The 22,933-nt window shown below is 46.7% G+C and overlaps 1 protein-coding gene across 4 annotated transcripts in view; it reads left to right on the top strand.

The window, feature by feature from the left end:
• Positions 1–3,823: 3,823 nt before the first annotated feature.
• The window catches only part of PTK2 (protein tyrosine kinase 2), a 252,711-nt gene continuing 233,601 nt past the window's right edge, over positions 3,824–22,933 (top strand). For 2 of the 4 annotated variants that reach the window (XM_059995242.1, XM_059995241.1), the window contains exon 1: positions 3,827–3,977. The gene's annotated coding sequence lies outside the window, so the exon portion shown is untranslated. Of the gene's footprint in view, positions 3,978–22,933 lie in introns of all 4 variants that reach the window. The other 2 variants (XM_059995246.1, XM_059995243.1) reach the window with 2 other exon arrangements.

The raw sequence follows: 22,933 nt of genomic DNA, 5'->3' as shown, positions 1-22,933 counted from the left end.
CCCAGAATGTTCCCTCCCAGGAAAACTGCACACTGTGGTCGTGGCCCATGTGGTCTTTAGTTGGGCCAGAACGTGAAGGAGGAGCTCTGTCTTCTGATCACTCGTCCCTCCCTTAGCCTGCTTCCCCTTTAGGCATCTTCCCTCGGGGCATCCACTGACCCCTTCCCTTCTGCTCTTGCTGTCGCCCTACCCCCCCCCCCCCATTTTACACATGAAGGGGTTGAGGCTCAGAGGTTGAATGGCTGCTTAGGGCCACCGGGCTTTCATGGGTGGGAGCTGGGATTTGAACCTAGGTCTCTTGGCCTCCTTTCTCATTCCCCTGCTACTGCTCACTGGTCCCTGTGTAGTCTCTGATTCTTAACACTCGAGGGCCAGCAACCCCGGTGATGTGTCAGGCCCATAGCTCCTTGGGGCACATCTTACTGGACCTAGAGGTAGCCTGGGCACCTGTCTCTTGGGTCCCACTTTCTCTCACTGCAGCTTCTCTAGGCAGATGGCAGGCTGGTCAGTGGCACAATGTGGGCAGTGACCTGGGCCTCGGTCATCAGCTTCTGTGCTTTCATTACCGTGCATCCACCCCCCGCCTTAAATGTGTGTTTCTGCTTCGCCACGTGAGCAAGTCCCTCCTGGGGGCAAGCCCTCTCCAAATGAGGCAGGTGAGGGGCTCTTCAAGGGGGACCTGCTCTGAGGGTTGGTACAGCTGCTTTGCCAACACACAGGAAGCCCTTCCTGAAAGCTTCCCACGCAAGGTCAGCGCTCGGCCCATCTGGTGCAGCACAGGAAGGGAGAGCCAAATGGTGTTCTGTGTTTTGTTTTTTGTACGGGGCCTGAGTGCAGCAGAGGCTCACAGGGAGAGAGAGGAGCACAGGCTTTGCAGTTGGACACATTGTGGCCTTAAATTCCAGTCTTGCTGTCTGTCTCGTTTCGTTTTTTCTGAGTCACGGTTTTCACATCAATAAAATGGGGATGATGATCACAGTGTATATGGGGCAGGGCAGTTCTGAGTTTTAGAGACAGTGTCTAAAGGATCTGACCAACAGAGCCTGAGTACAATCAGCCTTCAGTAACACTCTGCTCTGGGTGGTCCTTTGAGTGTGCCCTCCATGAGCAAGATGATTAGCAACCCGTACAGTAATGCTGCAGCTAATCAAGAACTTACTGAGGGTATACTTCGCCAAGCACTCTGCTGAGTGTTTTACAGGATGGTCCATTTCCTCCCCAGCCTTTATAAGTCCCATTTTACAGATGAGGAATGAATCTCAGCGACATTATGCAACCTGCCCATCATCGTCGGATGCTGGTGAACAGCTGCACTTGAGTCTCGGTCGGCTCCATCGCCCTTCCATCTCCCGAGGCTGAGCACTTAAGGCACCACAGGTATGCTCCAGGGAAAAGCAGGGTTTGTTAGACAACACGCTCCTCACCTTTTACCTTTCTCCTTTTGTATCTGCTTGCCCTTCTCATTTGCATCACTTCTTCCTCTCGCCCTTTCCCTACTTTCTTCCTCTGTTAAGCTAAAGAACAATCAAAGCTGCCCTTCAGGAGTATCAAGTTTAAACATAACATGGTAAAGTTGAGGAAACAAAGTATCAGTTATCTATGGCTGTGTAACAAACTACCCCAAAGTGAGAGGCTTACAACCACAAGCTTTTATTTTATTTGCTCATAACTCTCTGATTTGGCAGTTTGGGCTGAGTCCAGCTGGACAGTTCTGCTGGTCTCTCTGGGTCGCAGGTGGCTGCAGTTAGCGGAAAGCTTGACTGGGTCTGGGTGGTCCAGTGCAGCCTCACTCACCTGCCTGGCGGTTGGCAGCCTGTTGGCCAGGGTGCCTCAGTGGCCACTCGCTAGGCTAGCTTAGGCTTGTTTAAGAGGGTGGAAACTGCATGGCCTCTTGACGTTTCAGCTCAGAAGTTGTACATCACTTGAGACACATTTTATTGGTCAAAGCAAGTTACAAGATCTGTCCAAATATGTCGGGTGAAAAAGTAGATTCCATCTCTTGTTGGGAGGAGTGTCAAAGACTTGGTGCCTGTTTTTAGCCTACCACACTAAGCACAGTTCCCTCCCCCAAAGATATCCTTAATATAACCCCTTTTGTTCCTTCACTCCTCTCCCCTGACTCCCATTCCCTCCTTATACTTTCAATAATAATTCCTTACTTCACATCACCCAAAGCTTCATTCACTCACTTAACAAATATTTTATTATGTGCCAGGGACCCCGAAGTGAACAAAGTCCCTGCTCTAGTGAATCTAATGTTCTAGTGGAGGGAGCAGACAATGCAGAAATAAACAAGCACACAGTGTACGGCTATGGTGGACAATGGGTGCTTTGGACAACAACAGAGCAGATGAGGGGGTGGGGAGTGTGTGTGAAAGGGTGGAGGGTAGTTGGTGGTTCCTATTACATACAGAGCCATCAGTTGACATCTAATGAGGTGACATCTGAGCCTGAAGGAAGTGAGGGAGTAAGAAGGTCCAAGCAGAGGGAAAGATTTCCAGGTAGCGCAAACAGCCAGGGCAAAGGCCCTGGGGCTGTCATTGAGAGACACAATTCCTTACAGTCTTAAATGTAGTTTAAAAACACCAGCTGTATGTATTTCATGAAAGAATAATGAAAGAAAATACTTAAAAATGGTAAAGCTCTTGCTAAGCGAAAGCACTTTATTTTACCGGATTCTGTTATCATCGATTATAGCTCCTGAGAAGGGAACGGAGGGTCACCTCTCTGAGCTTCAGGGAGTTCACCTTTCAAAAGGAGAACTGTGTGCTTATCCTGCCTCTCGCCTTGTGGTGAGAATCAAAGTGACACCATGAAAAATGAAAGTTGCTCTGCTTCTGGTTTCATTTCCTACCGCAAGGTTGCCCGTGATTTTTTTTTTTTTTTTTTTAACGCAAAACCCTCAAAGGCTCACTGCTGCCTAAAGAATAAGTGCCAGGCACCTGAGCACGACTTCACAGGGCCCTGGCCGTCTCATTTTTTACCCAGAACCCCACCCCCACCCCACAACCCCATGCTCCAGTCAAAACCGGCTCTCATCTCAGCCCCTCTCTGCCTGGGATCCTCCTCTCCCTTCTCAAGCCTCAGCACCTAGGGGACAGGCGCCTTGGTGGTTAATGGACCCAGATCAGTGCCCCGCTGGCGCTCAGGTAGATAATGTGTCCACCTCTAAGCCGTTATAAAGCTCTTTCCAGACCATCTTCGAAGATCAAATCTTGGTACCGCCCAGCACTAGCTAGCTATGATGCCCCTGAACAAACCCCTGAGCCTGCTTCCCTATCTGCAGAGGGGTCCGGGACACCCTTTTGGTGGGCCTGGAGAGGACATGGGCCGGCGCGGGCACACACCGCGTCCGGACATCCGTGCTTCCGACTCTGGGGCGGGGCTGTAGGGCGGCTGACCGGGGTGGGGGGGGCCTCCAGAGGAGCAGGGTCTGGGGCTCGGGGCAGCAAAGGGGTGCGAGGGCTTCCCCGTAGTCCGTCCAACCCCGCCGGCCCAGAGTGCGGCCGGAGGGACCCCCGGGAAGTCCGCTCGGCGGGGCGCCGCCCCCGCCCCCGGGCAGAGCTTCCCCGCGGCCACCACTTGGGGCCGCAGCCACGCCCGCGCGCTGACCCCGTCCACCCGCAGCCCGGGCCTGGCGTTCCGAGTAAGATCCCGGGGGCAGAGCCTGGCGGCGTGGTGAGCATGCGCGGGCCGCGACGCGCGGCGCGCATGCCCAGTGCTCCCGGGAGGCGGAAGCTCGGAACGGGGACGCGGCCGGGCGCGCGCAGCGGAGGGAGGCGCGCGCCTCAGCTGGCCGCCGCGCACGCGCGGCCCGCGCCGACGCAGCACGGCCCCGAGGGCGCGAGCCCGCCGCCGCCGCCGGGCCGGGACTGCTGTGCGCCCGCGGCGTGAGGCGTGGGAGGGAGCGCGGCCCATCATCCGCGGCGCCGCCCGGTCGTCGTCTATCTTCGTCTCCCGGCGCCAGCGCGGTCCGAGTGAGTGCGGAGCCGGGGCCGGGGCGCGGGCAGGCTGGCGGGCCGACTCCCGGAGCTGGTTGTTGGCAGGGCCGCGGCCCGAGGGTGGAGGGCCGAGCGGGGCCGGACCGGGCAGTCCCGGCGGCGGAGACCGGCCCCTCCCGCGCCGGCCGCGGCCCCGGGAGGCCGGGGACGTGGGGAGGCCGGGGGCCCGAGGAGGCCGGGGGCTCGGGGGCGGGGGGCGCTTGGAGGCCGAGGGGTTCGGGGCTAGGAGACTCTGAGGGTCTCGAGGCCGGGGGACGTGAGGAGGCCGGGGGCTCCGGGAAGCAGGGGGCTTTGGGGGATGCGAAGAGGCCGGTGACTCAGGGAGGCTGGGGGCTCGGGGGACGCAGGGAGGCCGGGGAGCTCAGGGAAGATGGGGAGGCAGGGGGATTCGGGACTCGGAGAGTCCGAAGGTCTGGAGGCCCGGGGCCTCGGGGAGGCCGGCCGGCCTCTGTCGGGGCGGGCCGAGTGCCTCCAAAACAAAAGGGGAGAGAGAGGAAGGAGGGGGAAGAGGGAATCCGCGGGGCCGCCGGGGGATCGGCCGGCCCGCGGGGCAGGGAAGGGTGGGCCTCGAGCCCGCGTGCGGGGCGGCGGGGCGGCTGCGTCCCCCGCGGCCCGCGCTCAAGTTTTGTGCAGCCCGGAGGCTGTCTCGGCGGCAGCCCTGAAGACCTGGCAGGATTCGTTGCGCTTCCTAAGTTTCCTCCTCTTCTCGCCCCAGCCCCCAACTCCGCGGCGCCCGCCGAGCAAGCTGGAAGCACTCTGGGTCCTTTCCTGGCACCCCATTCTTTCTCAAAGGAGTGTGTGTGTGTGTGTGTGTGTGTGTGTGTGTGTGTGTGTGTAGGGTGTGTGTAGGGGGGGTGTGTGTGTGTGTACGCTGTTACTTGGCTTTCTTTGATTGCCGGATTTTGTAGCTCAATGCATTAAGGGTAAAGGTTTTTGTTTTTGCCATTTCAACAGTGTCTTATTCTTGCTTAGGTAGCCTGCAGCTGGGTTTTTGGCAGTGAGACCAAGAGAATAATAATATTGTGGTATTCATGGGAACTGGTTGAAATACGGTCAAGTTGAAGGCGATGTAAGAGTTTGGGGGTCCGTATTTAAGACGACCATCATTGGGATTCTTACTTAGGATGTAAACATCTTCGTGGTTGGAAAAACAGGCCATTACTGTTCAAAATGCAATACCAGAGCCTCACCTTTAATACTGTATTTGTAAAACGGGTAATGAAAATAGTCTTTTCATTGAAATGACACAGCCAAGCCCTGAGGTTAGTTGTCCTGTCTTTGACAACCTCTGAAAAGTGGGAGGAAAGTATGTGGATGAAGTGATTTAAGATTCACAGTAAATTAGCATTCAGCGTACTTTGTTGAGGTACAGTGTAGATAATATTTTGGTCCAGTTGTACTATTGAGTTAATGTTTAAAGCCCTGTAGTATTTAAACACATGAAACTTTTAAAGGAAGTTTGTGTTTCAACTTTCAATTCATAAAGATAGTATGTCTTAGTATCTTTATGAGTATATTGTTTTATATTTTTGGCTACTCTTGGAGGGGAAAAACTAGTTGAATTTGCCATTAGTCTCTTCTGAACACTTGTGTACTAACTGCTGCTGAAACAGCAAGATCAAATATTATAGATTCTCCTCTGAAGAATTTCTTTCAGGTCATTATCAAATAATCCAGTTTAATAACGAGCACTGGAAAATATCGTTTAAAATACATGTTCCCATGTAAACGCGGCCCCATAAGACTTCATGAAAGGACTGAATAAAAGGACTATACATCATTCAGAGGTGATGCATTGAGAAGCAAGTGCTTGGCTAAATAAAGACATTGAATCCAAAACTTAGTATTTATGATGTGGGGCAAAGAATGCTGCAACTCCTACAGGAGATCGTCTGAGGCTGTCTGTCAAGGAAAGTGAGTAGTAAGTGTTAGATCAGGAGTGATCAGGAGTGTTAGATCCACTAGTGCAGCGGTTGCTAAGTGTCTGGGGAAAGCGGGAGTTAGGAATGGCAGTAAGGATCATTAAAACATTTTTAGCTAAACTCTTCTCTGTAACACTCCATGCCCTTTGTTGGAAAGTACAGAAATTAATGTTCCAATTCTCAAAGCTGGGTTCTTCAGCTAGACAACTTTTCTTACTAGAAAGTTGGAGAAATTGTCTAAATAACAAAATCGTATCATTAAAGTGTTCCCTTTAAGAAAAAATACTGATGAGCTTCCTAAGAAGAAATTATTGTTATATTTTGTATATACATATATAGTCTATGGTGCTATAAAGTGTTACGTGTAGCAAAAGATAATTTTGAAAATTACTATCTTTGCATGTTATTTTGAGTTATAGTGAGGTGGGATCTTAGTTCATATCTCTAAAGGTTTTATGGAAACCTTGTTTTCCAATATTTTAATGTGTCTTAATTTTGAGAAAAATAATTAAAAATTGTCTTAAGGGTAACAAAAGATGCAATTCAAATTGTTAATACAGTATGTAAATCTTTAATTTTTTTAAATTAAACATTTTCAGTTTAGACATTTTCAGATAGAATAAATCTGGTTTTAAATTTCAGTGGCATTAAAAAAAGTTCTGTTACTTTTGATTACTGTAGCTTTATAGTATAGTCTAAAGTCAGGGAGCCTGATTCCTCCAACTCCTTTTTCTTTCTCAAAATCTCTTTGACTATTCGGGGTCTTTTGTGTTTCCACACGTTTTTAGATTTTTTTTGTTGTTGTTCTAGATCTGCAAAAAATGCCATTGGTAAAAAGTTCTCTTATTTTTATCATATTTGTGAAATGAGTTTTTAAATGAGTTTTTTTGGCTAGTAAATCAGAAAAGTGTAGTTTCTGAAGTACTTTATTTTGCTGTAAAGCTCTAGTTTAAGAACATATTTTCATTAGTTTCCTCTTAGTGAAATCCCTTAAATAATTAGAAAAAATTACTGTGGGGATCTTTGAGAATTTTCACTGATGTCTGTATTTAAAATGTTAACTTAAAAAATTTGGGCAGAGTAAATGACCTTACTTGAGTCAATAGTAATAAACTCCAAGAAGTTTATGAATGCAAATAAGCATTCAAATGTTAAGTTGCTTATCACCCTTTAGAAGGATCCCTGGAATGGAGAAGGATGGAGAGCAGCTCCAGCTTGCCTTGGGTGCACCTGTGTTTCTCTAGCTCACCCAGATACATTCAAAGTTATGGGTTTTTTTCCTTCTTTTCTGTAAAACAGTGTTTAGTAGTGGATTATTTGAGCCCTTTATTGCTTTTTCTCTCTACTGACATTTTGGCAGGGTTCTTTTTCTTCTTCATTTCATGACTACCAAAAGGCAACCCAGTGCAAGAGAAATGAAATTCATATGTACCAGTTTCTGGCATTAGTTTCTAGGAATTGTGCTAAATCTTATCATTCAGAACTGTACAAATGTGTTTCTGATTGTAAATCAGCAGAGGAGCCCCCTCTGTTTCTATCTGTAACAGTTGTATTGTTTTTTACTAGGCTCTGTGATGGAAATGAAATTCAGATACACATACATAGTTAAACTTTCAGTTTAAATGGAATTTTTAGCAAAACTGTTAATTATAGTCTGATTTGCATAAATAGTAAGGAAATGATTTATAGACATAGTAGGAAATAAATGTTTCCCCAAGTGGCACTATTCCCACTCTTTAGCAGTTGGAAGCCTCAGAGAAAAATACTAGTAGCATCACCACAAAGTTTACCTATTTTTAAGGACACAAAGGTGTTTCCTTACAAACTTTGTACTTAATTAAAATAATCCTACCTAAATCTTATTTATGTACATAGCTATTTACTATAAGCTTTTTCACATTTTTCACATCAAGAAGAATGACTGAAGTTACACATTTGAATATTTGCCAGTGGTAGGGGAAGAACTGCATTTGTTAAACACCATGTGCCAGGCCTGAGCTGGGTGCCATAGTGCTTTATCTCCTTTTTTACTCGCTAGAACTACTGAGTTGTACTGCTGTCTGTATCCTCCTTTTGTAGATGAAACCCTGCAAGCATCGAGTTAGAGTAGCTCGCCCGGGTCCTCAGCCCACAGTGGTGGACGGCTTGGACAGACCCGAGGGACTCTGCAGTGCCAGCTCCTAATAGCCTGCCTGCGGCCTCCCTGGCTGGAAAAGCAGCAGTCTGTAAAATCTTAATCCAGTCTCTGCAGTAGGAATAAGCAGTGTGCTAGTGTGATGACCATGTCTGGGAAAGTTTAGATAATTGTATTTTCTATTTGAATCTGACGCTTTCAGATCATGAAGTTCTGATCTGGCCAACATAGTATAGGTAAACATTTTAATTAATATACCAAAATTGTTTAATTATTTGAAATTAATTTAGAATTAGGTAAAGTATATAATGCATGATGCAGTGACTGATACTTCTTATTTGTCAAGATGTGCTTTAGTAACTTCCACATTTACAGTTTTTTCATTGGTGACTTTTTTGAGGGGTTCATGTTTGAAGACAGTTTTGTGGGAAGCAAGGAGTATGTAAGGGAAAAGCAAATTGCACATTTCTCACACAGGTATGAGCCCCTTGTAGTAATCCTAGTATTTACAACCTCTGATACATTGCTGCTCTATAAATGTTTCTGAAATGAATGTGCTTACTCTCACCAACTTAGAATTTTCCATTCTGCTTTTTTTAAAATATATTTTTAAAATTAATTAATTTTGGCTGCATTGGGTCTTTGTTGCTGCATGTGGGCTTTTCTCTAGTTGCAGTAAGCAGGGGCTGCTCTTCACTGTGGTGCGCGGGCTTATTGCTGTGGCTTCTCTTGTTGCGGAGCACGGGCTCTAGGCACATGGGCTTCAGTGGTTGTGGCACGCAGGTTCAATAGTTGTGGCGCACGGGCTTAGTTGCTCCGCGGCATGTGGGATCTTAACTGGACCAGGGCTCGAACCCGTGTCTCCTGCATTGGCAGATGGATTCTTAACCACTGTGCCACCAGGGAAGCCCCATTCTGCTTTTAAGAGTCGGCATATACTCTGCTCCTTTATTTGGGGCCAGTGAACCAAGACCAAGGCTTAGAAGAACCTAAACGGTCGTGTCTGTGTGCTGTGTGTGCCTAGGATCTCCCTTCTGCCCCCATATTCTGTATTGAAAGTAGTCCAAGGTGCTCGTCATGTCTACTGGTGACCAAAACATGCATTTGTCTTTGCTGGCCTAAAGGAAGAGCTTAAATGATTTTACACATTACATGTTTTTAGTGGCTTGTGTGTCTTCTCGTGAGGATTTAAGCACCATGAGGGCAGAAACTTTGTTTTACACACTTTTCCATCTTCAGTACCTGACACAATATTTATTGAGTAGAATAACCCAGACTTATTAATTATTGGAGAACAGCTATTACATCCGTTAGCTGTCTGCGTTTTGTTTGCCTTGGTAAAGGACCTCACTTTAAAACCACATAGGACTTGATACCAGGGAAGAATTGGATTATCGTGTTTTCACCTTTGTCTGCTTTATTTTAGATTACCACTGTCATCAGACTCGGGCCAGGGAAGAAATACTGCTCTGCCCCTTGACAGTTTTGTTCTTTTTTTCTAGAAACTGATCCTGTATAATTGATCTTGTGTTCTTTAGGACTCATCCTAAGTTCTGCAGACATAGAAAATTGCTCAAGGTGACACAGAATGAGCGGGACTTGTAAAAGCTCCTTCATTACTGGTCCAGAAGCTCTAACGTGTCTTTTACTAATCAGCTGGATTCATTGGCTGCTTTACAAGAGTTTTCCATTATGCCCTGAAACCATTTTCAAAACCCATTTTCGTATGGCTGCAGTGCCAATTACATACACAATATGCCAGCTTTCCCTTGCCGTGACAGGTCACTTACCTTTACTTGGGGGAAAGTCAACATTTGGGTAAAAAAGAGCAGTTTGTTCTTCCTCAGCGAGTTCCCCCTTAGTCTTGCTGTACGGTGTGGGGAAACAGGCACTCTCACAGAGACCAGGAAGCTTCAGGTTGTTGAATTGGTTCTCAAAGTAGCCACAGGTTAGAAGTGCAAATGCTCCTGCCCCGCTTCTGACCTGCTGAATCTGACTCTGGGGGCGGGGCCGGTGGTCAGTTTCAACTTGCTGTCAGGAGCTTTTGATGCACGCTAATGTTCGTGGACCACTGCTTTAGAGTGTTTTAAAAGAAACGCCAGTTGTAGCAGGCAGACATCAGTCATAAATGGCAGAGTTACGTGTATGGTCTTTTTGACCACTTAGATTTGCTAATGAGGTTGCCTTCCTGTCAGGACTCTTAAACATGTTCCTAAGGGTTTTTAGAGTCTTGAGAAGACCTCACAACTCCTTTTGTTGAGTAGGGAGTTTGACTGTTTTCTGCTGAGACCACTTAATTATTTTAATTGAATCTCGGCGTGGATTTTAAATGAACTCTTATGTTGAAGTGGCAGTTTGTGTGGCTCCCAGACTTGTGGCTTTTGGCAGATAACAGGAGAGTGTGTACATGTGAGTGCTTAAGGCACACGTTCCCTGGTGGTTTTGCTTTGGTGCTGAAAAATTGGCTAGCTTTATACTAGAGTCAGGGTGATTGCCAAGTCTTGGGGTGACTAATGAAGCAGCATTGTGTGAATTGATTCTATGCCTAGCATTACATTCATATCTAAGTTTAATGAATTTCGTTTTGCCTTTTGTCCTTTCCTTTCTTTCCTAAGAAGGCGGCTAAGTGAAAGTTAGTGCACCAAATGGGATTGGCGATGTGCCTTGTGCAGAATTAGATGCATCTGTTGGTAAATAGACTTATTATAAGCTGACGGACAAGGATTCTGTATTATCTTTTCCTCATGCTGCCATAGTAGATGGTCAGTCAGTGATTGTTTGATGATTGAAGAAGAGTCTCTCATGCTGAGGTCCTGGAATTACAGAGACTAAAGCAAATGACGCTGTTGTGGGCCTTTTGTGGTAAGGGGTCTTTTTTTTTTTGGCGGTACGTGGGCCTTTCACTGCTGTGGCCTCTCCCGTTGCGGAGCACAGGCTCCGGACGCGCAGGCTCAGCGGCCATGGCTCACGGGCCCAGCCGCTCCGCGGCATGCGGGATCTTCCCGGACCGGGGTACGAACCCGTGTCCCCTGCATCGGCAGGCGGACTCTCAACCACTGCACCACCAGGGAAGTCCAAGGGGTCTTTTTAGTGTGTGAAAGTTGTTACAAAGGTAGAGACGAAGAACTCGTCAAAGGCAGAAGGAATTAGGTGTAATGTGATCTCATTTGGAGCTCTTTGGAACAATTTCTTTCTCCTTAAAGTTGGTCAAGTGAAATTAAAGGTCGCATTAATGTGACTCCCATTAAATGTATAGCTGTCTGACCAGTATTCGTGGGGGATTGGTTCCAGGACCCTCCTCGGATACCAAGTTCCTTGGATGCTCAAGTCCCTTACCTAAAATGACGTAGTATTTACATACATACCTTTAAATGCACACCCTCCTGTATACTTTAAATCGTCTCTAGATTACTTACAATACCTAACACAGTGTAATGCTATGTAAATAATTGCCAGTGTGGCAAGTTCAAGTTTTGCTATTTGGAACTTGCTGGGATTTTCCCCCAATATTTTGAGCCTCGAATGCGGAACCTGAGGATGCAGAGGGCAAGTGCATTTGAGTGTGCCTGGCCCAGAGCAGCTTCTCAGTGGATGTCAGTGGATGGTTCTCCTGGGACCCCGCCCTCCCTAACCATTAGGCTGCATCCCCTGAGCAGCCTTCTCTCTGATTACAACTTCAGCGCATCCCCGTCTGTCTCTGTTCCCCTGTCAGTCTCCCCTCCCAGCGCCTTGGGGTCATTTCTGTAGTATTATTACCACCTTGTGGTTTTATTTTATTTTTTAAAAATTTTATTTATTTATTTATGGCTGTGTTGGGTCTTCGTTGCCGCGCGCAGGCTTTCTCTGGTTGCGGTGCACGGGCTTCTCGTTGCGGTGGCTTCTCTTGTTGTGGAGCACGGGCTCTAGGCACGCGGGCTTCAGTAGTTGTGGCTCATGGGCTCTAGAGCGCAGGCTCAGTAGTTGAGGCGCACGGACTTAGTTGCTCCGCGGCATGTGGGATCTTCCCGGACCAGGGCTCGAACCTGTGTCCCCTGCATTGGCAGGCGGATTCTTAACCACTGCGCCACCAGGGATGCCCCCGCCCTGTGGTCTTAAATAGCCTTTTCTTGGTTATAATGAGGTTGCACATCTTTTTATACATTTACTGGCCATTTGTATTCACTGGTTTGTGAAGTGCCCATAGTTTTCTATTAGTTTTAAAGAAATTTATTTGTAGACTTCTGCATGTTCAGAACACAGGTCCTTTGTTGCTTATATATTTTGCCACTGCCTCTGCCTACTTTGTCATGCAGTTTCAGTAGCTTGGTGGGTTGGTTTTTTTCTTTTTTGAATGAAGAGAAGTTCTTAAGTTTAATGTAGTGCAGTTTATCAGTCTTTTCCTTTATAGTTGGTGCTTTTTGTGTCTTTCCCTACCCTGAGATAATGAACTTAATTCCTGTTATTTTCTAAATGCTTTATGATTTTGCCTTTCCCCTTTATAATTCTCTTGGAATTGGTTTTGGTGTGTAGTGTGAAGGAGGAATCCACTTTCGTTAACATGTGGACATCTTAGTTGTCCCAACACCATTTCTTAAAAAGAATAAATGCTCCTTTCCCCCAGTGCTCTGTGGTGACACTTTTGTTGTAAATGAAAGGTCCATATATATGTGTGTGTCTGGACTCTATTTGATCCCTCTGGTACTAAGCTGCCTACAGTATTGTAGCTTTATAATAAGTCTTATCTCCTCGTGGACCTCTTCCCACTTGATTCTCCTTCAAGTATGCCTTGGCTATCCTCAACCCTTTGCAGATCTGTATATGTTTTAGGATCACTTGGCAACTTCCCAAAAAATTCTTCCGGTTGTTGTTTGGGATGACATTAAATGTATAGATCAACGTGTAGAGAGTTGATTCTGGATTTGGGTTATTACGGATAAAGCATATGAATATTTTTGTACGAATCTTTTTGTGGACCCAGGCTTCTATTTTTTCCTGGGGATGGTTGTTTAGGATTGTAATGGCTGGATCATATGGTAGGTGTCTGTATAGCTTTTTTTTTTTTTTTTGCGGTACATGGGCCTCTCACTGTCGTGGCCTCTCCCATTGCAGAGCACAGGCTCCGGACGTGCAGGCTCAGCGGCCGTGGCTCACAGGCCCAGCCGCTCCGCGGCATGTGGGATCTTCCCGGACCGGGGCATGAACCCGCGTCCCCTGCATCGGCAGGCGGACTCTCAACCACTGCGCCACCAGGGAAGCCCAGCTTTTTTTTTTTTTAACATCTTTATTGGAGTATAATTGCTTTACAATGTTGTGTTAGTTTCTGCTGTATAACAAAGTGGATCAGTTCTATGCATACATATATCCCCATATCTCCTCCCTCTTGCGTCTCTCTCCACCCCTCCCTAACCTACCCTTCTAGCTGGACACAAAGCACCGAGCTGGTCTCCCCGTGCTATGCAGCTGCTTCCCACTAGCTATCTATTTTACAGTTGGTAGCGTATATATGTCCGTGCCACTCTCTCACTTCGTCCCAGCTTACCCTTACCCCTCCCCCGTCCTCGAGTCCATTCTCTACGTCTGCATCTTTATTCCTGTCCTGCCCCTAGGTTCGTCAGAACCATTTTTTTTTAAGATTCCATATATATGTGTTAGCATACGGTATTTGTTTTTCTCTTTCTGACTTACTTCACTCTGTATGACAGACTCTAGGTCCATCCACCTCACTACAAATAATTTCATTTCTTTTTATGGCTGAATAATATTCCATTTTATATATGTACCATATCTTTATCCATTCGTCTGTCGATGGACACTTAGATTGCTTCCATGTCCTTTACATGTTGTAAATAGTGCTGCAGTGAACAGTGTGATACATGACTCTTTTTGAATTTGTGTAGCCTTTTTTTTTTAATTAATTAATTAATTTATTTATTTTTGGTACGCGGGCCTCTCACTGTTGCGGAGCACAGGCTCTGGACATGCAGCCTCAGCGGCCATGGCTCACGGGCCCAGCTGCTCCGCGGCATGTGGGATCTTCCTGGACCGGGGCGCGAACCCGTGTCCCCTGCATCAGCAGGCGGACTCTCAACCACTGCGCCACCAGGGAACCCCCAGAATTTGTGTAGCTTTTTAAGAAAGTGCCAAACTGTGTTCTGAAGTGGCTGTACCGTTTGACATTCCTACCAGCAGTGTATGAGAGTTCCAGTTGCTCTGTATCATCAGGGCAACATGATGGTTAGTCTTTTAAGTTTTTGCCATTCTAATAGGTGTTTCATGGTATTTCATTGTGGTTTTAACTTACATTTCCCAAATGCCTTGATAACACTGAGTATCTTTTTATATGTCTACTTGCCATCTGTATATCTTATTTGGTGTTCAGATCTTTTGCCCATGAAAAAACTTTTTCGTACGGGTGGATTCTTTATATATTCTGGATACAGGTCCTTTGTGAGATACTCTCAATGCTTTCCTCCCATGTTGTGGCTTGTTTTGTGCATTCTCTTAACAGTGTCTTGAAGAGCAGAAGTTACAAATTTTGATAATGTCCCATTTATCAATTTGTTCTTTTATGGATTGTGCTTTTTTGGTGTCATATTTAAGAAATAGTTGCCTAACCTAGGTCACAAAGATTTTCTCCTGTTTCCCCCTCCCCTCTCTAGAACATTTATAGCTTTAGGTTTTCCATTTAGGTCTGTGATTGATTTTGAGATAATTTTTGTTTGTGGTGTGGGATATGGGTCCACATTACTGGGAGGACTCTTTCGAGGCCTAAATGAAGGTAGCTCCCTCCAGAGCGCATTTGTTTCTGCTGCAGCCAGTCTGGGACCACCTTAAACCAAGTCCAAGGTTTGAGGTGTTCTGGACCACACAGAGCTGTCATTCTCTTGGTGAGCTGATTCACTGCTGGCTTACTCTCATCCTGAGCTGTGTAGCTTTTGAGGTCCTGCTTAGGGAGGTAGGATTAGACACTTTAGGGGGCCCGGCTTTGACTCCTGTCCCTCTTTCCCTGCACTGTTGTGAAAAGGAAAGTCGAAAATTTCAGAATTGTCAAATGACTTCCGTGCAGAGGTGGTTTCTCTGCTTGTTTCTCTCTGGGTTCCTGAGTTCACTTTAATTTTGTTATTTCCTTCTTGTCCTGTCATTTTCTGGTTGCTTTTAAGATTTTTAAAGTATTCTATCCGTCTTTTTAAGCCTTTTTCAGGGAAGGGTTGGACCAAACAACGTAGCCTGCAGTTAAGGAGCCAAGGAAAGTTCTTTTTCATTTCACTCCAGTGTCTAGAGTCTAAACCTGGACCCGCCGTCGCCTATAGTAGCCGCTAGCCACGCGTTTAAGTTAAAATGGAATCAGATTTAAAGTTCTGTCCAACAGCCAGGCTAGCCCCGTTTCCAGGGCTCAGTACCCACACGTGACTAGCGACTCCCCCTTGGACGGTGCAGATGGGAAGAAGGTTTTCACGGTTGCGGGAAGTCCTGCTGGGCAGCGCTGGCTGGACCGAGAGCCTCTGCGGGGAGAGCTTCTGCGGGGCCGCGGGGAGAGCTTCTGCGGGGCCTCGTGGCGGCGAGTCTGCCCCGGAGAACCGCTAACGGAGCTGCCCTTGCTGCTTAAGGTTGGCCATTTTCTGGAATCTGCCTGCAGCCAAACATGGCTGAGCCCCTTAAGGCTTCTGGGGAAGGCTCTCCATGAGGTGGGTGTGGGTCGCAGGCTGTGGCTGTCAGGGTGCGGATGGGGAGGGCAGACCACGGGGCACTCACAGATCTGCTGATGGAACTGGCATTTGGGGAGAACGCTCAGCATGCGCTGAGTCCCTGCCCTGAGCGGGTCGTAGTCCAGCGACCAGGCAGCGGCAGTGCCATGTTTAGCAGGTGCTGGGCAGAGCTGCGGGGGACTGCAGGACACTGCCACCCCATCCCAGGGGTCAACAGAAGGAGCCTGGCGGGGAGGGGGAGGAGGAGGGGAGAGTGTTCTAGGCGGAAGGAAAGCACAGGCAAAGCTACATGTTGGTGGGAACGTGCAGAGATTGGTTTACTGCACCGTACGTTGGATTCTAGTCGAGAGAGGTGGCAGAAACCACGGATTTAAGAAAATGTCACAAAAGGATATTCCATCCATTCACTGACTATTCGCTGTGAATTGGTAAGAGGATTATTAGTGCTGGGGCTGTGTCGGAAGCTCTCTTTGTAGCTCACAGAGCATTAGGATAAGAGCACGTGCTGCAGCAGCCCCCGCTGCCCCTTTCTGCTGCAGGGCGCCCCGGATGCTGGGCGCGATTCAAGGAACTCGGGGCATGCGCACTTAGCCGTGTCTGTAGCCTGCTGCTCTGGGAAGAAGGGTTCAGCTGGCTCAGTAAGTGCAGCCTGGCTGCAGGGGCTCTGTCCGAAAGACAGGGTGGTAATTGGGACTGAGGGTGGGGAGGGGAGAGGTTGGGGCCACAGACATGGGCTTGTCATGTCAGTCCTCTTCGTGGCCACCTGTGGAGTCGCCTGCCAGCACTCCTCTGCTTCATTTTGGGATCAGAGAGCAAGCAGAAGAGGTGAAAGCTAATTTAACTGTACCAGGGTATGTTGAACTGATAAACTACCTCAAAATCCAGTGTGTGCGTGCTCTGTATCAGGGCTTCTCAAACTTGAACAGGCACACACATCACCCAGGGATCTCGTTAGGTTTTAGGTTCTAATTCAGTCTGTCTAGGGTGGGGCATCAGATCTTGCATTTCTACCAGGCTCTCAGGTGGTGCCGTGCTGATGGTCCCTGGGCCCCACTTTGAGTAGCAAGGTACTGGTTTGCAAAGTATGGGTCATAAGATGACGTTGCCTTACTTAGTTGGAATGTTGAAAAACCACTGGCAGTGCAGTTGTGAAGGGCATGGCCTTGGAGCCAGACTCTGACTCTCTGGTCTTGGGCTAGTTTGTTAACTTCTCTAACTCCATTTCCTTGTCCTTTAAATTGGCCAAATAATAGAACCATAGGCTGATGAGAGAATGAGGTGGTACGCAGCATGTAAGGTTCTGGTGTTCACTAGTGTGTGACCTTTTGAGGTATTTCACAAAAGGTAATAACTATTAAAAGTAAACATTTACAGTAAAAGTTTGCCAGTTTTCAAAGTTCTCAGTCCTCCCTGCATCATTGCCCATTTTGTAATATTGCAGCTCAAAGAGAATGGGGGTATTTCTTTCATTTACTGCTGTATACACAGAACGTAGAGGCACAGCTGATACAGCTTGTTTTCCTGTGGGTGAATGTCCTTTGACTTTCTCAGCTCGTTGCTGTCAGCCTCTTCCTTTCTGCTAGGGTCAGAAGGTGCAGTGCTGTGTCTTCACATAGATTTTGTTTTTTAATTTATTTATTTTTGGCTGCGTTGGGTCTTCGTTGCTGCGCACGGGCTTTCTCTAGTCGTGGCGAGTGGGGGCTACTCTTTGTTGCGATGCTCAGGCTTCTCATTGCGGTGGCTTCTCTTGTTGCGGAGCACAGGCCCTAGGCGCGCAGGCTTCAGTAGTTGTAGCACGTGGGCTTCAGTAGTTGTAGCACATGGGCTTCAGTAGTTGTAGCACGCGGGCTCAGTAGTTGTGGCTCGCGGGCTCTAGAACGCAGGCTCAGTAGTTGTGGCGCACGGGCTTATTTGCTCCGCAGCATGTGGGATCTTCCCGGACCAGGGCTCGAACCCGTGTCCACTGCATTGGCAGGCAATTCTTAACCACTGTGCCACCAGGGAAGCCCCTCATGTAGATTTTTAAATAAGCATTTTTTAAAGAAGTTGCCAGTAGTAAGGGTGATGGAAAGCCGTTTTATACTAAGGATTCTGAAACATGCATAAATGGGAATTGTGTGAGTTTCTATTACATGAGCATTATACTTAATAATTAAAGTTAAAATATGAATCTTCAATTTTATTTTAAAACTTTGTGGAAATTTTCAGACATATGCAGAAACAGAATGTTGTAATGAACTCTCTGTATTCATCACCACCTTTAATGGGCATCATTAATTAATATTAACTCTAATCAGAGATACTGGCTTATTTTTAAAAGATGTGAAGGCACTTGCATCGGGAACATATATGCTAATGTTGGCCAGATATTGTGGCCCTTGCTAAAATGTGACATAACAATTCATGACACATTTCTTTCAGAAGACTGGAAGGGATCGGGTGTAACTGTACTGCTTTTTTAAGTCAGTGATGCACAGAAACATCTAATAGTCCTAATGAGCTGGGTGTTAAGCAAGGCTGTGGTTCTCTCCACAGCCTTGGAAACTGGAGTGGAAAAGTCCTCCCTCCCTCCCTCCTCCCTCCTCCCTCCTCCCTCCTCCCTCCTCCCTCCTCCCACCTCCCTCCTCCCTCCTCCCTCCTCCCTCCTCCCTCCTCCCTCCTCCCTCCTCCCTCCTCCCTCCTCCCTCCCCCCTCCCCCTCCCTCCCTCCTCCCTACTTCCTTCCTTCCTTCCTTCTTTCCCTCCCTCCTTCCCTCCCTCCCTCCTTCTCTCCCTCCGTCACTTTCTTCCTCCCTCCCTCCGTCACTTTCTTCCTCCCTCCCTCCCTCCCTCCCTCCTTCCTTCCTCCCTCCATCCCTCCCTCCTTCCTTCCTTCCCTCCCTCCCTCCCTCCCTCCCTCCCTTTCTGTTTTTCTTGTACTTGAGTCAAAATAAACAGTAGTTTGCTTTGCTGTCTTGCTTTAATGCTCCTGATAGCAGTACATATCTTGTTTTTTAAAACTTAGTCATTAGGATGGAGAAGCAGCATGAAGCTTTAATAGAACAAGGTTCATTAGAGAAATACACTTAGTGTATTAGTCTTTTTCAAAAAATGATTTTATTAAACATTGAAGAGATACAGAAGAACATGTGTAAGATGTGTGTAAGGTGTAGATCAAGAGTGCTCTGATCTCCCAGAGGAAGGTACCCGAGTCCGCAGAGGTGAGCTTCCTCGTACTGGCCCAGACAGGACACATTTGGGCTCTGCAGGCCACCTACAGCTTCTGTCCCCAGTACTCAGCCCTGCCATTCTGGCACAAAAGCAGCTGTGTTAAAGGAGTGAGTTGTCTGTGTTCCAGTACAACTTTATTTCTGAACCCTGAAATTTGAATTTCATGTAATTTCACATGCAACAAAATGTTATTATTCTTTTAATAATTTCTTTAATCATATGCAGTGTAAAAACCTTTCTTAGCTCATGGGCTGTACAAAAACAAGCAATGGGGCCACCCTGGTGTAGAGAAGAATAAAGCAAGCCTAGCACCTACGGCCCAGCTGCAGCAGTGGAGCATCCCCACTCTGAAGGCCCGCCTGCTGCCCACCGCAGCCCGCCTCCCACATCGTGAAGCCTGCATAGCTATCCTGCCCTCAGCCCCCTTAGCTACAGCCTCCTTCTTCAAGGCCTGGTGTCATTTGTATTTTACTCACTTTTATTTTCTTTGTCACTTGGCTGTGACAGAAAATCTCAGGGCAAAATGTCTGTTCACTACTGTATCCCCAGCATTTAAAACAGCGGTCACTGAATGCATGTTGCGTTTATCATTTCTTATTTTTGTGTTAGTTTTGTCTGTGTTGAACTTTCTATTAGGGAATCACACTACATGTGACTTGCCTTTTCCCACTCAGCACTGTGATTGAGACCCGTAGGAGGTGCCGTAAGTGATCAGTACGTTCACTTTCACTGTTGTGTAACCTTGTCTCCAGTTGATGGGCATTTGTGTGGTTTGCCGCCTTGCTCTTGCAAGCGCTGCTGACACGTCTTTGGCTGCCCACGTGTGTGGATGTGTCCAGCCTGCCCACGTGGGAGTGTGATGCCGGTTCTGGGCTGGCCAGCCTTCAGCTTGACTGCTTACTGCCAGATTGCTTTTAGAGTACCCCTGCCAATTTACATCCCACTCCTGGTTGCTCTGCATCCTTGCTAGTAGTTTATTTTGTCTTTTTTTCAGTTTTACCATTCTGGTGGTTATGTAATAATATCTTGTGGCTTTAAATTGAATTTCTCTTATTACTAACTTTGTTGATACTCTTTTAATATATTGGTCATATCTCTTCTCTCTTCTATGAAGGACCTGTGAAAACATTGACCTAATTTCTTCTGTTTTTCTTATTGACTTGTAGGTGTTCTTTCTACGTGTGGATTACTATCCTTTGTCATTATAAGTTGTGAATATTTTCTTCCAGTTTCTGGTTTGTCTTTTTACTTTTGAGGTGTCTTGGAACTAAGTTCTTAATTTTAATATCGTTGACTTTATCAGTCTTTTGCTTTTTCTTAAATTAATTAATTTTTGGCTGTGTTGGGTCTTCGTTGCTGCGCGCAGGCTTTCTCTAGTTGAGGTGAGCGGGGGCTACTCTTCATTGCAGTGCGCCGGCTTCTCGCTGCGGTGGCTTCTCTTGTTGCAGAGCACGGGCTCTAGGCACGTGGGCTTCAGTAGTTGTGCCACATGGGCTCAGTAGTTGTGGCACGCAGGCTCTAGTGCGCAGGCTCAGTAGTTGTGGCGCACGGGCTTAGCTGCTCTGCGGCATGTAGGATCTTCCTGGACCAGGGCTCGAACCCGTGTCCCCTGCATTGGCAGGAGGATTCTTAACCACTGCGCCACCAGGGAAGCCCCAGTCTTTTTCTTTATGATTAGTTTTTTTGGCATCTCATTTAAGGAATCTTTCTTTGCCCAAGGGCTACAATTTGATGTGAGGTATTTTTATTATTTATTCATAAAACATTTATTGTTCCATTCAATAAATATGTTCAATATTTAGGTATATTTCTTTTCTTTTGACCACTCTGCATGGCTGGTAGGATGTTAGTTCCCTGACCAGGGATTGAACCCGGGCCCTCGGCAGTGAAAGCATGGAGTCCTAACCACTGGCCCATCAGGGAATTCCCTATATTTTCTAATTTCCATTAAAATTCCTTTGATGACTTATGATTTATTTTAGTGTTTGATAAATTCCAAATGAGTGAATTTTTTTCATGTACCTTGTTGTGACATTTCTAAAAGGGGGTTGTAGTAAGAAAATGTGTTCTGTATGGAACCACTTCTTTGAAATTAATACTATCTTTAATAGACCCACATCCTAGTTTAGTTTGGCTACATCTTGGTCCTGACTCAGAAACTTCTGGACACCTAGGTACTTAAATTCCAGCTATGCATAATTTATACCTTGGTTTTGCAAAAAGATTAGATTAATAGATTAGACTAAATTTTTTTATTTGATAGAGTTTCTTATATTTCATTTCTGCCTCTGGAAATACTTGTTTTATTTCCTGCCTGAAGTCGAGGTGTTAATGTACGTTTTCAGCTCTTGGACTCTGTTCTGTCCAAGCTGAAGCTTGAGGACAGGTGACTGCCTCGACTGCCAGTTTGTTTCAGCTTAGCCGATGGGCAGGGGTTCATGCTGTGCCTGCAGCTGCTTCCTTTCAGTGGCATTTGTTAATTAAGCTGTTTAATTTTACTTTCTTAAGGACTGGTTGAAGAAAAGGAAAGAAAGAAAATTTTAGTTTGTGGTTATACCAGGGTCTTTTAGCCTAGTGCTTATTTTGTGTATCCATTTCATTTTTGTTTTGTTTACAAAAAGTAGCATTGACTTGAAAATTATCAAAATTAAATAATGAGTCAGAAATTAAATTTTATCCCTCCCCTAACATCTCAGGTATTGGTAATTGAAGGGGTCTGGGCATCATGGTTTGTGTGGGGAGGCAGGTCTTTTTAAAAGAAAGAGTATCTCATCTGGGAAGCAGAAGACCTGGGTTCAGATATTGCCTCTCTGCCTTTTGTCAGGTGACTTTTGACAAGTTGTTTAGGTTCTGTGAGTCTCGGTGTCCTTACCTATAAAGTCTAGTATTTATAATCGCAGCCATTGAGGGTATTTATGCAGCTACAGTGTAAAGCTTGGACAAATGTGAAGTGCTAGGATCATGATCTTTACCTGACTTATGTAGTGTTTTACTACTAAAGGCTAAGTCTTTTCCACTTATGTGTTTCCCTGGTTTGTTTTTGAGCTCGTCTAGTCAGTTCATTCATTTGTTCAGCATTTATTAAACACCTGTCTTGTGCCTCATACAGTATTAAGCCCTGGTGATACAGACAAGAGGGGAGTGGGACTGGTTCAGGTCAGTGGCTGTGTCACAGCAGGGGCTCTGAGGACTGGGAGGGCGTGTCCCCATTGATGGTCAAGCTGTGGTGTTGGCAGACTTCCTCTGTTAAAGGCCAGATGGTGAACACTTCAGGCTTTGCAGGCCGCATATCGCCTGTCACATATTTTTTTTCCCTCTTTAACCCTTTACAAAAGTAAAATGCATTCTTAGCCAAGGAACCATACAAAAACTGGTTGTGGACCAGATGCAGTGGCCTCTGCAGGTTCTAACTGTCTGAAAGGATCTGTAGAAGTCGAGTGGAAATTGGGAAGCAGAAAGGGCCTTCAAGACAGGACCCGCCCTTTGCAATGGTGTGGAGGCGTAACGGGCTAGGGTTTGTGGAGCTGAATGTCTCTGTCAAATCTGGAGTACAGGACAGGTTGGGTAGAGGAGGAGGTGAAGTTGGCGTTATAGGCAGGATCAAAGCAGTTTGTACTTGATTCTGATATAGAACAGATTTGTATGGTTGGAGGAGGTTTGGACTGGATCAGCGTGGGCGGTGTTACAGTAAAGCAGTTGAGAAGGGGGAAGAAGCACACGTTTGTCACTCAAGAAACGGCTGCCCGGTGTCACTTGCTAGTAAAGTGACGGGCAGAGTTCAGATGGTCCAGTTCCACAGCTTGTGTTCTTTTAATCATACAATTATGTTGTACAGATAAATGAAGAAAGCCTTGATCAAGGGCATGACTGAGGAACGGGAGAGAAGGGGACTGATTTGAAGCCCGTTTCTGAGTTAATCTCCAGGCCTTGACCAGGCAAATGACGCGGCAGGGCCGCGAGAGGGGTCCAGGGTAACTCTGGG

The sequence above is a fragment of the Delphinus delphis genome, chromosome 17 (assembly GCF_949987515.2).
Source record: "Delphinus delphis chromosome 17, mDelDel1.2, whole genome shotgun sequence".
In the NCBI taxonomy this organism is placed as follows: domain Eukaryota; kingdom Metazoa; phylum Chordata; class Mammalia; order Artiodactyla; family Delphinidae; genus Delphinus; species Delphinus delphis.
Note: the sequence above shows the minus strand (reverse complement) of the source record. Positions and strands in the feature narration are given on the sequence as shown.